This window comes from Lissotriton vulgaris, chromosome 2_1 (genome assembly GCF_964263255.1).
Source record: "Lissotriton vulgaris chromosome 2_1, aLisVul1.2, whole genome shotgun sequence".
NCBI lineage: Eukaryota > Metazoa > Chordata > Amphibia > Caudata > Salamandridae > Lissotriton > Lissotriton vulgaris.
Window position 1 is genome coordinate 1,136,863,477 of NC_141687.1, and position 13,973 is coordinate 1,136,877,449.

A 13,973-nucleotide genomic window follows, 5' to 3' on the forward strand; every position below is an offset into this window, starting at 1 on the left:
TTCACCCCGGGAAGTTAATTAAATACCATTTGGAGGCATTTAATGTTCGAGCAAAAACGGCTGATTTTCGACAAAAGAGATAACACCCCCATTACGTCATGCTTCAGAAATGTGGAAAATGGTCCGTTTTCAAATGTTTTATTTTTGAACGTCAGTTCACATTTGTAGGTGGATCATCAGTGTTAGAGCTAAAATTAGCATGTTTAAAGTGATTTTCATGCTTCCAGGGGCCCTAAACACAAGATTTATGGAATGGTTAAAAGTGCATGAAAATGGCCAATTTACTCACTCTGAGTTCTCAAAAGGGTTTCTTCACCCCGGGAAGTTAATTAAATACCATTTGGAGGCATTTAATGTTCGAGCAAAAACGGCTGATTTTCGACAAAAGAGATAACACCCCCCCCATTACGTCATGCTTCAGAAATGTGGAAAATGGTCCGTTTTCAAATGTTTTATTTTTGAACGTCAGTTCACATTTGTAGGTGGATCATCAGTGTTAGAGCTAAAATTAGCATGTTTAAAGTGATTTTCATGCTTCCAGGGGCTCGGGAAGTGAATTAAATACTATTTGGAGGCATTTAATGTTCAAGCAAAAACAGCAGATTTTTGACAAAAGAGATAACACCCCCCCCATTACGTCATGCTTCAGAAATGTGGAAAATGGTCCGTTTTCAAATGTTTTATTTTTGAACGTCAGTTCACATTTGTAGGTGGATCATCAGTGTTAGAGCTAAAATTAGCATGTTTAAAGTGATTTTCATGCTTCCAGGGGCCCTAAACACAAGATTTATGGAATAGTTAAAAGTGCATGAAAATGGCCAATTTACTCACTCTGAGTTCTCAAAAAGGGTTTCTTCACCCCGGGAAGTTAATTAAATACCATTTGGAGGCATTTAATGTTCGAGCAAAAACGGCTGATTTTCGACAAAAGAGATAACACCCCCCATTACGTCATGCTTCAGAAATGTGGAAAATGGTCTGTTTTCAAATGTTTTATTTTTGAACGTCAGTTCACATTTGTAGGTGGATCATCAGTGTTAGAGCTAAAATTAGCATGTTTAAAGTGATTTTCATGCTTCCAGGGGCTCGGGAAGTGAATTAAATACTATTTGGAGGCATTTAATGTTCAAGCAAAAACAGCAGATTTTTGACAAAAGAGATAACACCCCCCCCATTACGTCATGCTTCAGAAATGTGGAAAATGGTCCGTTTTCAAATGTTTTATTTTTGAACGTCAGTTCACATTTGTAGGTGGATCATCAGTGTTAGAGCTAAAATTAGCATGTTTAAAGTGATTTTCATGCTTCCAGGGGCCCTAAACACAAGATTTATGGAATGGATAAAAGTGCATGAAAATGGCCAATTTACTCACTCTGAGTTCTCAAAAAGGGTTTCTTCACCCCGGGAAGTTAATTAAATACCATTTGGAGGCATTTAATGTTCGAGCAAAAACGGCTGATTTTCGACAAAAGAGATAACACCCCCCATTACGTCATGCTTAAGAAATGTGGAAAATGGTTTGTTTTCAAATGTTTTATTTTTGAACGTCAGTTCACATTTGTAGGTGGATCATCAGTGTTAGAGCTAAAATTAGCATGTTTAAAGTGATTTTCATGCTTCCAGGGGCTCGGGAAGTGAATTAAATACTATTTGGAGGCATTTAATGTTCAAGCAAAAAACAGCAGATTTTTGACAAAAGAGATAACACCCCCCCCCCATTACGTCATGCTTCAGAAATGTGGAAAATGGTCCGTTTTCAAATGTTTTATTTTTGAACGTCAGTTCACATTTGTAGGTGGATCATCAGTGTTAGAGCTAAAATTAGCATGTTTAAAGTGATTTTCATGCTTCCAGGGGCCCTAAACACAAGATTTATGGAATGGTTAAAAGTGCATGAAAATGGCCAATTTACTCACTCTGAGTTCTCAAAAAGGGTTTCTTCACCCCGGGAAGTTAATTAAATACCATTTGGAGGCATTTAATGTTCGAGCAAAAACGGCTGATTTTCGACAAAAGAGATAACACCCCCCCATTACGTCATGCTTCAGAAATGTGGAAAATGGTCCGTTTTCAAATGTTTTATTTTTGAACGTCAGTTCACATTTGTAGGTGGATCATCAGTGTTAGAGCTAAAATTAGCATGTTTAAAGTGATTTTCATGCTTCCAGGGGCTCGGGAAGTGAATTAAATACTATTTGGAGGCATTTAATGTTCAATCAAAAACAGCAGATTTTTGACAAAAGAGATAACACCCCCCCATTACGTCATGCTTCAGAATTGAGGAAAATGGTCCGTTTTCAAATGTTTTATTTTTGAACGTCAGTTCACATTTGTAGGTGGATCATCAGTGTTAGAGCTAAAATTAGCATGTTTAAAGTGATTTTCATGCTTCCAGGGGCCCTAAACCCAAGATTTATGGAATGGTTAAAAGTGCATGAAAATGGCCAATTTACTCACTCTGAGTTCTCAAAAAGGGTTTCTTCACCCCGGGAAGTTAATTAAATACCATTTGGAGGCATTTAATGTTCGAGCAAAAACGGCTGATTTTCGACAAAAGAGATAACACCCCCCCCATTACGTCATGCTTCAGAAATGTGGAAAATGGTCCGTTTTCAAATGTTTTATTTTTGAACGTCAGTTCACATTTGTAGGTGGATCATCAGTGTTAGAGCTAAAATTAGCATGTTTAAAGTGATTTTCATGCTTCCAGGGGCTTGGGAAGTGAATTAAATACTATTTGGAGGCATTTAATGTTCAAGCAAAAACAGCAGATTTTTGACAAAAGAGATAACACCCCCCCCATTACGTCATGCTTCAGAAATGTGGAAAATGGTCCGTTTTCAAATGTTTTATTTTTGAACGTCAGTTCACATTTGTAGGTGGATCATCAGTGTTAGAGCTAAAATTAGCATGTTTAAAGTGATTTTCATGCTTCCAGGGGCCCTAAACACAAGATTTATGGAATGGTTAAAAGTGCATGAAAATGGCCAATTTACTCACTCTGAGTTCTCAAAAAGGGTTTCTTCACCCCAGGAAGTTAATTAAATACCATTTGGAGGCATTTAATGTTCGAGCAAAAACGGCTGATTTTCGACAAAAGAGATAACACCCCCCCATTACGTCATGCTTCAGAAATGTGGAAAATGGTCCGTTTTCAAATGTTTTATTTTTGAACGTCAGTTCACATTTGTAGGTGGATCATCAGTGTTAGAGCTAAAATTAGCATGTTTAAAGTGATTTTCATGCTTCCAGGGGCTCGGGAAGTGAATTAAATACTATTTGGAGGCATTTAATGTTCAATCAAAAACAGCTGATTTTTGACAAAAGAGATAACACCCCCCCATTACGTCATGCTTCAAAAATGTGGAAAATGGTCCGTTTTCAAATGTTTTATTTTTGAACGTCAGTTCACATTTGTAGGTGGATCATCAGTGTTAGAGCTAAAATTAGCATGTTTAAAGTGATTTTCATGCTTCCAGGGGCCCTAAACACAAGATTTATGGATTGGATAAAAGTGCATGAAAATGGCCAATTTACTCACTCTGAGTTCTCAAAAAGGGTTTCTTCACCCCGGGAAGTTAATTAAATACCATTTGGAGGCATTTAATGTTCGAGCAAAAACGGCTGATTTTCGACAAAAGAGATAACACCCCCCCATTACGTCATGCTTCAGAAATGTGGAAAATGGTCCGTTTTCAAATGTTTTATTTTTGAACGTCAGTTCACAGTTGTAGGTGGATCATCAGTGTTAGAGCTAAAATTAGCATGTTTAAAGTGATTTTCATGCTTCCAGGGGCTCGGGAAGTGAATTAAATACTATTTGGAGGCATTTAATGTTCAAGCAAAAACAGCAGATTTTTGACAAAAGAGATAACACCCCCCCCATTACATCATGCTTCAGAAATGTGGAAAATGGTCCGTTTTCAAATGTTTTATTTTTGAACGTCAGTTCACATTTGTAGGTGGATCATCAGTGTTAGAGCTAAAATTAGCATGTTTAAAGTGATTTTCATGCTTCCAGGGGCCCTAAACACAAGATTTATGGAATGGTTAAAAGTGCATGAAAATGGCCAATTTACTCACTCTGAGTTCTCAAAAAGGGTTTCTTCACCCCGGGAAGTTAATTAAATACCATTTGGAGGCATTTAATGTTCGAGCAAAAACGGCTGATTTTTGACAAAAGAGATAACACCCCCCCATTACGTCATGCTTCAGAAATGTGGAAAATGGTCCGTTTTCAAATGTTTTATTTTTGAACGTCAGTTCACATTTGTAGGTGGATCATCAGTGTTAGAGCTAAAATTAGCATGTTTAAAGTGATTTTCATGCTTCCAGGGGCTCGGGAAGTGAATTAAATACTATTTGGAGGCATTTAATGTTCAAGCAAAAACAGCAGATTTTTGACAAATGAGATAACACCCCCCCCATTATGTCATGCTTCAGAAATGTGGAAAATGGTCCGTTTTCAAATGTTTTATTTTTGAACGTCAGTTCACATTTGTAGGTGGATCATCAGTGTTAGAGCTAAAATTAGCATATTTAAAGTGATTTTCATGCTTCCAGGGGCCCTAAACACAAGATTTATGGAATGGTTAAAAGTGCATGAAAATGGCCAATTTACTCACTCTGAGTTCTCAAAAAGTGTTTCTTCACCCCGGGAAGTTAATTAAATACCATTTGGAGGCATTTAATGTTCGAGCAAAAACGGCTGATTTTCGACAAAAGAGATAACACCCCCCATTACGTCATGCTTCAGAAATGTGGAAAATGGTCCGTTTTCAAATGTTTTATTTTTGAACGTCAGTTCACATTTGTAGGTGGATCATCAGTGTTAGAGCTAAAATTAGCATGTTTAAAGTGATTTTCATGCTTCCAGGGGCTCGGGAAGTGAATTAAATACTATTTGGAGGCATTTAATGTTCAATCAAAAACAGCTGATTTTTGACAAAAGAGATAACACCCCCCCATTACGTCATGCTTCAGAAATGTGGAAAATGGTCCGTTTTCAAATGTTTTATTTTTGAACGTCAGTTCACATTTGTAGGTGGATCATCAGTGTTAGAGCTAAAATTAGCATGTTTAAAGTGATTTTCATGCTTCCAGGGTCCCTAAACACAAGATTTATGGAATGGTTAAAAGTGCATGAAAATGGCCAATTTACTCACTCTGAGTTCTCAAAAAGGGTTTCTTCACCCCGGGAAGTTAATTAAATACCATTTGGAGGCATTTAATGTTCGAGCAAAAACGGCTGATTTTCGACAAAAGAGATAACACCCCCCATTACGTCATGCTTCAGAAATGTGGAAAATGGTCCGTTTTCAAATGTTTTATTTTTGAACGTCAGTTCACATTTGTAGGTGGATCATCAGTGTTAGAGCTAAAATTAGCATGTTTAAAGTGATTTTCATGCTTCCAGGGGCCCTAAACACAAGATTTATGGAATGGTTAAAAGTGCATGAAAATGGCCAATTTACTCACTCTGAGTTCTCAAAAAGGGTTTCTTCACACCGGGAAGTTAATTAAATACCATTTGGAGGCATTTAATGTTCGAGCAAAAACGGCTGATTTTCGACAAAAGAGATAACACCCCCCCATTACGTCATGCTTCAGAAATGTGGAAAATGGTCCGGTTTCAAATGTTTTATTTTTGAACGTCAGTTCACATTTGTAGGTGGATCATCAGTGTTAGAGCTAAAATTAGCATGTTTAAAGTGATTTTCATGCTTCCAGGGGCTCGGGAAGTGAATTAAATACTATTTGGAGGCATTTAATGTTCAATCAAAAACAGCAGATTTTTGACAAAAGAGATAACACCCCCCCATTATGTCATGCTTCAGAATTGAGGAAAATGGTCCGTTTTCAAATGTTTTATTTTTGAACGTCAGTTCACATTTGTAGGTGGATCATCAGTGTTAGAGCTAAAATTAGCATGTTTAAAGTGATTTTCATGCTTCCAGGGGCCCTAAACACAAGATTTATGGAATGGTTAAAAGTGCATGAAAATGGCCAATTTACTCACTCTGAGTTCTCAAAAAGGGTTTCTTCACCCCGGGAAGTTAATTAAATACCATTTGGAGGCATTTAATGTTCGAGCAAAAACGGCTGATTTTCGACAAAAGAGATAACACCCCCCATTACGTCATGCTTCAGAAATGTGGAAAATGGTCCGTTTTCAAATGTTTTATTTTTGAACGTCAGTTCACATTTGTAGGTGGATCATCAGTGTTAGAGCTAAAATTAGCATGTTTAAAGTGATTTTCATGCTTCCAGGGGCTCGGGAAGTGAATTAAATACTATTTGGAGGCATTTAATGTTCAAGCAAAAACAGCAGATTTTTGACAAAAGAGATAACACCCCCCCCCCCATTACGTCATGCTTCAGAAATGTGGAAAATGGTCCGTTTTCAAATGTTTTATTTTTGAACGTCAGTTCACATTTGTAGGTGGATCATCAGTGTTAGAGCTAAAATTAGCATGTTTAAAGTGATTTTCATGCTTCCAGGGGCCCTAAACACAAGATTTATGGAATGGTTAAAAGTGCATGAAAATGGCCAATTTACTCACTCTGAGTTCTCAAAAAGGGTTTCTTCACCCCGGGAAGTTAATTAAATACCATTTGGAGGCATTTAATGTTCGAGCAAAAACGGCTGATTTTCGACAAAAGAGATAACACCCCCCATTACGTCATGCTTCAGAAATGTGGAAAATGGTCCGTTTTCAAATGTTTTATTTTTGAACGTCAGTTCACATTTGTAGGTGGATCATCAGTGTTAGAGCTAAAATTAGCATGTTTAAAGTGATTTTCATGCTTCCAGGGGCTCGGGAAGTGAATTAAATACTATTTGGAGGCATTTAATGTTCAAGCAAAAACAGCAGATTTTTGACAAAAGAGATAACACCCCCCCATTACGTCATGCTTCAGAAATGTGGAAAATGGTCCGTTTTCAAATGTTTTATTTTTGAACGTCAGTTCACATTTGTAGGTGGATCATCAGTGTTAGAGCTAAAATTAGCATGTTTAAAGTGATTTTCATGCTTCCAGGGGCCCTAAACACAAGATTTATGGAATGGTTAAAAGTGCATGAAAATGGCCAATTTACTCACTCTGAGTTCTCAAAAAGGGTTTCTTCACCCCGGGAAGTTAATTAAATACCATTTGGAGGCATTTAATGTTCGAGCAAAAACGGCTGATTTTCGACAAAAGAGATAACACCCCCCCATTACGTCATGCTTCAGAAATGTGGAAAATGGTCCGTTTTCAAATGTTTTATTTTTGAACGTCAGTTCACATTTGTAGGTGGATCATCAGTGTTAGAGCTAAAATTAGCATGTTTAAAGTGATTTTCATGCTTCCAGGGGCTCGGGAAGTGATATAAATACTATTTGGAGGCATTTAATGTTCAAGCAAAAACAGCAGATTTTTGACAAAAGAGATAACACCCCCCCCCCCATTACGTCATGCTTCAGAAATGTGGAAAATGGTCCGTTTTCAAATGTTTTATTTTTGAACGTCAGTTCACATTTGTAGGTGGATCATCAGTGTTAGAGCTAAAATTAGCATGTTTAAAGTGATTTTCATGCTTCCAGGGGCCCTAAACACAAGATTTATGGAATGGTTAAAAGTGCATGAAAATGGCCAATTTACTCACTCTGAGTTCTCAAAAAGGGTTTCTTCACCCCGGGAAGTTAATTAAATACCATTTGGAGGCATTTAATGTTCGAGCAAAAACGGATGATTTTCGACAAAAGAGATAACACCCCCCCATTACGTCATGCTTCAGAAATGTGGAAAATGGTCCGTTTTCAAATGTTTTATTTTTGAACGTCAGTTCACATTTGTAGGTGGATCATCAGTGTTAGAGCTAAAATTAGCATGTTTAAAGTGATTTTCATGCTTCCAGGGGCTCGGGAAGTGAATTAAATACTATTTGGAGGCATTTAATGTTCAAGCAAAAACAGCAGAATTTTGACAAAAGAGATAACACCCCCCCATTACGTCATGCTTCAGAAATGTGGAAAATGGTCCGTTTTCAAATGTTTTATTTTTGAACGTCAGTTCACATTTGTAGGTGGATCATCAGTGTTAGAGCTAAAATTAGCATGGTTAAAGTGATTTTCATGCTTCCAGGGGCCCTAAACACAAGATTTATGGAATGGTTAAAAGTGCATGAAAATGGCCAATTTACTCACTCTGAGTTCTCAAAAAGGGTTTCTTCACCCCGGGAAGTTAATTAAATACCATTTGGAGGCATTTAATGTTCGAGCAAAAACGGCTGATTTTCGACAAAAGAGATAACACCCCCCCATTACGTCATGCTTCAGAAATGTGGAAAATGGTCCGTTTTCAAATGTTTTATTTTTGAACGTCAGTTCACATTTGTAGGTGGATCATCAGTGTTAGAGCTAAAATTAGCATGTTTAAAGTGATTTTCATGCTTCCAGGGGCTCGGGAAGTGAATTAAATACTATTTGGAGGCATTTAATGTTCAAGCAAAAACAGCTGATTTTTGACAAAAGAGATAACACCCCCCCATTATGTCATGCTTCAGAAATGTGGAAAATGGTCTGTTTTCAAATGTTTTATTTTTCAACGTCAGTTCACATTTGTAGGTGGATCATCAGTGTTAGAGCTAAAATTAGCATGTTTAAAGTGATTTTCATGCTTCCAGGGTCCCTTAACACAAGATTTATGGAATGGTTAAAAGTGCATGAAAATGGCCAATTTACTCACTCTGAGTTCTCAAAAAGGGTTTCTTCACCCCGGGAAGTTAATTAAATACCATTTGTAGGCATTTAATGTTCGAGCAAAAACGGCTGATTTTCGACAAAAGAGATAACACCCCCCCATTACGTCATGCTTCAGAAATGTGGAAAATGGTCCGTTTTCAAATGTTTTATTTTTGAACGTCAGTTCACATTTGTAGGTGGATCATCAGTGTTAGAGCTAAAATTAGCATGTTTAAAGTGATTTTCATGCTTCCAGGGGCTCGGGAAGTGAATTAAATACTATTTGGAGGCATTTAATGTTCAAGCAAAAACAGCTGATTTTTGACAAAAGAGATAACACCCCCCCATTATGTCATGCTTCAGAAATGTGGAAAATGGTCTGTTTTCAAATGTTTTATTTTTCAACGTCAGTTCACATTTGTAGGTGGATCATCAGTGTTAGAGCTAAAATTAGCATGTTTAAAGTGATTTTCATGCTTCCAGGGGCCCTAAACACAAGATTTATGGAATGGTTAAAAGTGCATGAAAATGGCCAATTTACTCACTCTGAGTTCTCAAAAAGGGTTTCTTCACCCCGGGAAGTTAATTAAATACCATTTGGAGGCATTTACTGTTCGAGCAAAAACGGCTGATTTACGACAAAAGAGATAACACCCCCCCATTACGTCATGCTTCAGAAATGTGGAAAATGGTCCGTTTTCAAATGTTTTATTTTTGAACGTCAGTTCACATTTGTAGGTGGATCATCAGTGTTAGAGCTAAAATTAGCATGTTTAAAGTGATTTTCATGCTTCCAGGGGCTCGGGAAGTGAATTAAATACTATTTGGAGGCATTTAATGTTCAAGCAAAAACAGCAGATTTTCGACAAAAGAGATAACACCCCCCCATTACGTCATGCTTCAGAAATGTGGAAAATGGTCCGTTTTCAAATGTTTTATTTTTGAACGTCAGTTCACATTTGTAGGTGGATCATCAGTGTTAGAGCTAAAATTTGCATGTTTAAAGTGATTTTCATGCTTCCAGGGGCCCTAAACACAAGATTTATGGAATGGTTAAAAGTGCATGAAAATGGCCAATTTACTCACTCTGAGTTCTCAAAAAGGGTTTCTTCACCCCGGGAAGTTAATTAAATACCATTTGGAGGCATTTAATGTTCGAGCAAAAACGGCTGATTTTCGACAAAAGAGATAACACCCCCCCATTACGTCATGCTTCAGAAATGTGGAAAATGGTCCGTTTTCAAATGTTTTATTTTTGAACGTCAGTTCACATTTGTAGGTGGATCATCAGTGTTAGAGCTAAAATTAGCATGTTTAAAGTGATTTTCATGCTTCCAGGGGCTCGGGAAGTGAATTAAATACTATTTGGAGGCATTTAATGTTCAAGCAAAAACAGCTGATTTTTGACAAAAGAGATAACACCCCCCCCATTATGTCATGCTTCAGAAATGTGGAAAATGGTCTGTTTTCAAATGTTTTATTTTTCAACGTCAGTTCACATTTGTAGGTGGATCATCAGTGTTAGAGCTAAAATTAGCATGTTTAAAGTGATTTTCATGCTTCCAGGGGCCCTAAACACAAGATTTATGGAATGGTTAAAAGTGCATGAAAATGGCCAATTTACTCACTCTGATTTCTCAAAAAGGGTTTCTTCACCCCGGGAAGTTAATTAAATACCATTTGGAGGCATTTACTGTTCGAGCAAAAACGGCTGATTTACGACAAAAGAGATAACACCCCCCCATTACGTCATGCTTCAGAAATGTGGAAAATGGTCCGTTTTCAAATGTTTTATTTTTGAACGTCAGTTCACATTTGTAGGTGGATCATCAGTGTTAGAGCTAAAATTAGCATGTTTAAAGTGATTTTCATGCTTCCAGGGGCTCGGGAAGTGAATTAAATACTATTTGGAGGCATTTAATGTTCAATCAAAAACAGCTGATTTTTTACAAAAGAGATAACACCCCCCCATTACGTCATGCTTCAGAAATGTGGAAAATGGTCCGTTTTCAAATGTTTTATTATTGAACGTCAGTTCACATTTGTAGGTGGATCATCAGTGTTAGAACTAAAATTAGCATGTTTAAAGTGATTTTCATGCTTCCAGGGTCCCTAAACACAAGATTTATGGAATGGTTAAAAGTGCATGAAAATGGCCAATTTACTCACTCTGAGTTCTCAAAAAGGGTTTCTTCACCCCGGGAAGTTAATTAAATACCATTTGGAGGCATTTAATGTTCGAGCAAAAATGGCTGATTTTCGACAAAAGAGATAACACCCCCCATTATGTCATGCTTCAGAAATGTGGAAAATGGTCCGTTTTCAAATGTTTTAGTTTTTGAACGTCAGTTCACATTTGTAGGTGGATCATCAGTGTTAGAGCTAAAATTAGCATGTTTAAAGTGATTTTCATGCTTCCAGGGGCCCTAAACACAAGATTTATGGAATGGTTAAAAGTGCATGAAAATGGCCAATTTACTCACTCTGAGTTCTCAAAAAGGGTTTCTTCACCCCGGGAAGTTAATTAAATACCATTTGTAGGCATTTAATGTTCGAGCAAAAACGGCTGATTTTTGACAAAAGAGATAACACCCCCCCATTACGTCATGCTTCAGAAATGTGGAAAATGGTCCGTTTTCAAATGTTTTATTTTTGAACGTCAGTTCACATTTGTAGGTGGATCATCAGTGTTAGAGCTAAAATTAGCATGTTTAAAGTGATTTTCATGCTTCCAGGGGCTCGGGAAGTGAATTAAATACTATTTGGAGGCATTTAATGTTCAAGCAAAAACAGCTGATTTTTGACAAAAGAGATAACACCCCCCCATTATGTCATGCTTCAGAAATGTGGAAAATGGTCTGTTTTCAAATGTTTTATTTTTCAACGTCAGTTCACATTTGTAGGTGGATCATCAGTGTTAGAGCTAAAATTAGCATGTTTAAAGTGATTTTCATGCTTCCAGGGTCCCTAAACACAAGATTTATGGAATGGTTAAAAGTGCATGAAAATGGCCAATTTACTCACTCTGAGTTCTCAAAAAGGGTTTCTTCACCCCGGGAAGTTAATTAAATACCATTTGGAGGCATTTAATGTTCGAGCAAAAATGGCTGATTTTCGACAAAAGAGATAACACCCCCCATTACGTCATGCTTCAGAAATGTGGAAAATGGTCCGTTTTCAAATGTTTTAGTTTTTGAACGTCAGTTCACATTTGTAGGTGGATCATCAGTGTTAGAGCTAAAATTAGCATGTTTAAAGTGATTTTCATGCTTCCAGGGGCCCTAAACACAAGATTTATGGAATGGTTAAAAGTGCATGAAAATGGCCAATTTACTCACTCTGAGTTCTCAAAAAGGGTTTCTTCAACCCGGGAAGTTAATTAAATACCATTTGGAGGCATTTAATGTTCAAGCAAAAACGGCTGATTTTCGACAAAAGAGATAACACCCCCCCATTACGTCATGCTTCAGAAATGTGGAAAATTGTCCGTTTTCAAATGTTTTATTTTTGAACGTCAGTTCACATTTGTAGGTGGATCATCAGTGTTAGAGCTAAAATTAGCATGTTTAAAGTGATTTTCATGCTTCCAGGGGCTCGGGAAGTGAATTAAATACTATTTGGAGGCATTTAATGTTCAAGCAAAAACAGCTGATTTTTGACAAAAGAGATAACACCCACCCATTATGTCATGCTTCAGAAATGTGGAAAATGGTCTGTTTTCAAATGTTTTATTTTTCAACGTCAGTTCACATTTGTAGGTTGATCATCAGTGTTAGAGCTAAAATTAGCATGTTTAAAGTGATTTTCATGCTTCCAGGGTCCCTTAACACAAGATTTATGGAATGGTTAAAAGTGCATGAAAATGGCCAATTTACTCACTCTGAGTTCTCAAAAAGGGTTTCTTCACCCCGGGAAGTTAATTAAATACCATTTGTAGGCATTTAATGTTCGAGCAAAAACGGCTGATTTTCGACAAAAGAGATAACACCCCCCCATTACGTCATGCTTCAGAAATGTGGAAAATGGTCCGTTTTCAAATGTTTTATTTTTGAACGTCAGTTCACATTTGTAGGTGGATCATCAGTGTTAGAGCTAAAATTGGCATGTTTAAAGTGATTTTCATGCTTCCAGGGGCTCGGGAAGTGAATTAAATACTATTTGGAGGCATTTAATGTTCAAGCAAAAACAGCTGATTTTTGACAAAAGAGATAACACCCCCCCCATTATGTCATGCTTCAGAAATGTGGAAAATGGTCTGTTTTCAAATGTTTTATTTTTCAACGTCAGTTCACATTTGTAGGTGGATCATCAGTGTTAGAGCTAAAATTAGCATGTTTAAAGTGATTTTCATGCTTCCAGGGGCCCTAAACACAAGATTTATGGAATGGTTAAAAGTGCATGAAAATGGCCAATTTACTCACTCTGAGTTCTCAAAAAGGGTTTCTTCACCCCGGGAAGTTAATTAAATACCATTTGGAGGCATTTACTGTTCGAGCAAAAACGGCTGATTTACGACAAAAGAGATAACACCCCCCCATTACGTCATGCTTCAGAAATGTGGAAAATGGTCCGTTTTCAAATGTTTTATTTTTGAACGTCAGTTCACATTTGTAGGTGGATCATCAGTGTTAGAGCTAAAATTAGCATGTTTAAAGTGATTTTCATGCTTCCAGGGGCTCGGGAAGTGAATTAAATACTATTTGGAGGCATTTAATGTTCAAGCAAAAACAGCAGATTTTTGACAAAAGAGATAACACCCCCCCATTACGTCATGCTTCAGAAATGTGGAAAATGGTCCGTTTTCAAATGTTTTATTTTTGAACGTCAGTTCACATTTGTAGGTGGATCATCAGTGTTAGAGCTAAAATTAGCATGTTTAAAGTGATTTTCATGCTTCCAGGGGCCCTAAACACAAGATTTATGGAATGGTTAAAAGTGCATGAAAATGGCCAATTTACTCACTCTGAGTTCTCAAAAAGGGTTTCTTCACCCCGGGAAGTTAATTAAATACCATTTGGAGGCATTTAATGTTCGAGCAAAAACGGCTGATTTTCGACAAAAGAGATAACACCCCCCCATTACGTCATGCTTCAGAAATGTGGAAAATGGTCCGTTTTCAAATGTTTTATTTTTGAACGTCAGTTCACATTTGTAGGTGGATCATCAGTGTTAGAGCTAAAATTAGCATGTTTAAAGTGATTTTCATGCTTCCAGGGGCTCGGGAAGTGAATTAAATACTATTTGGAG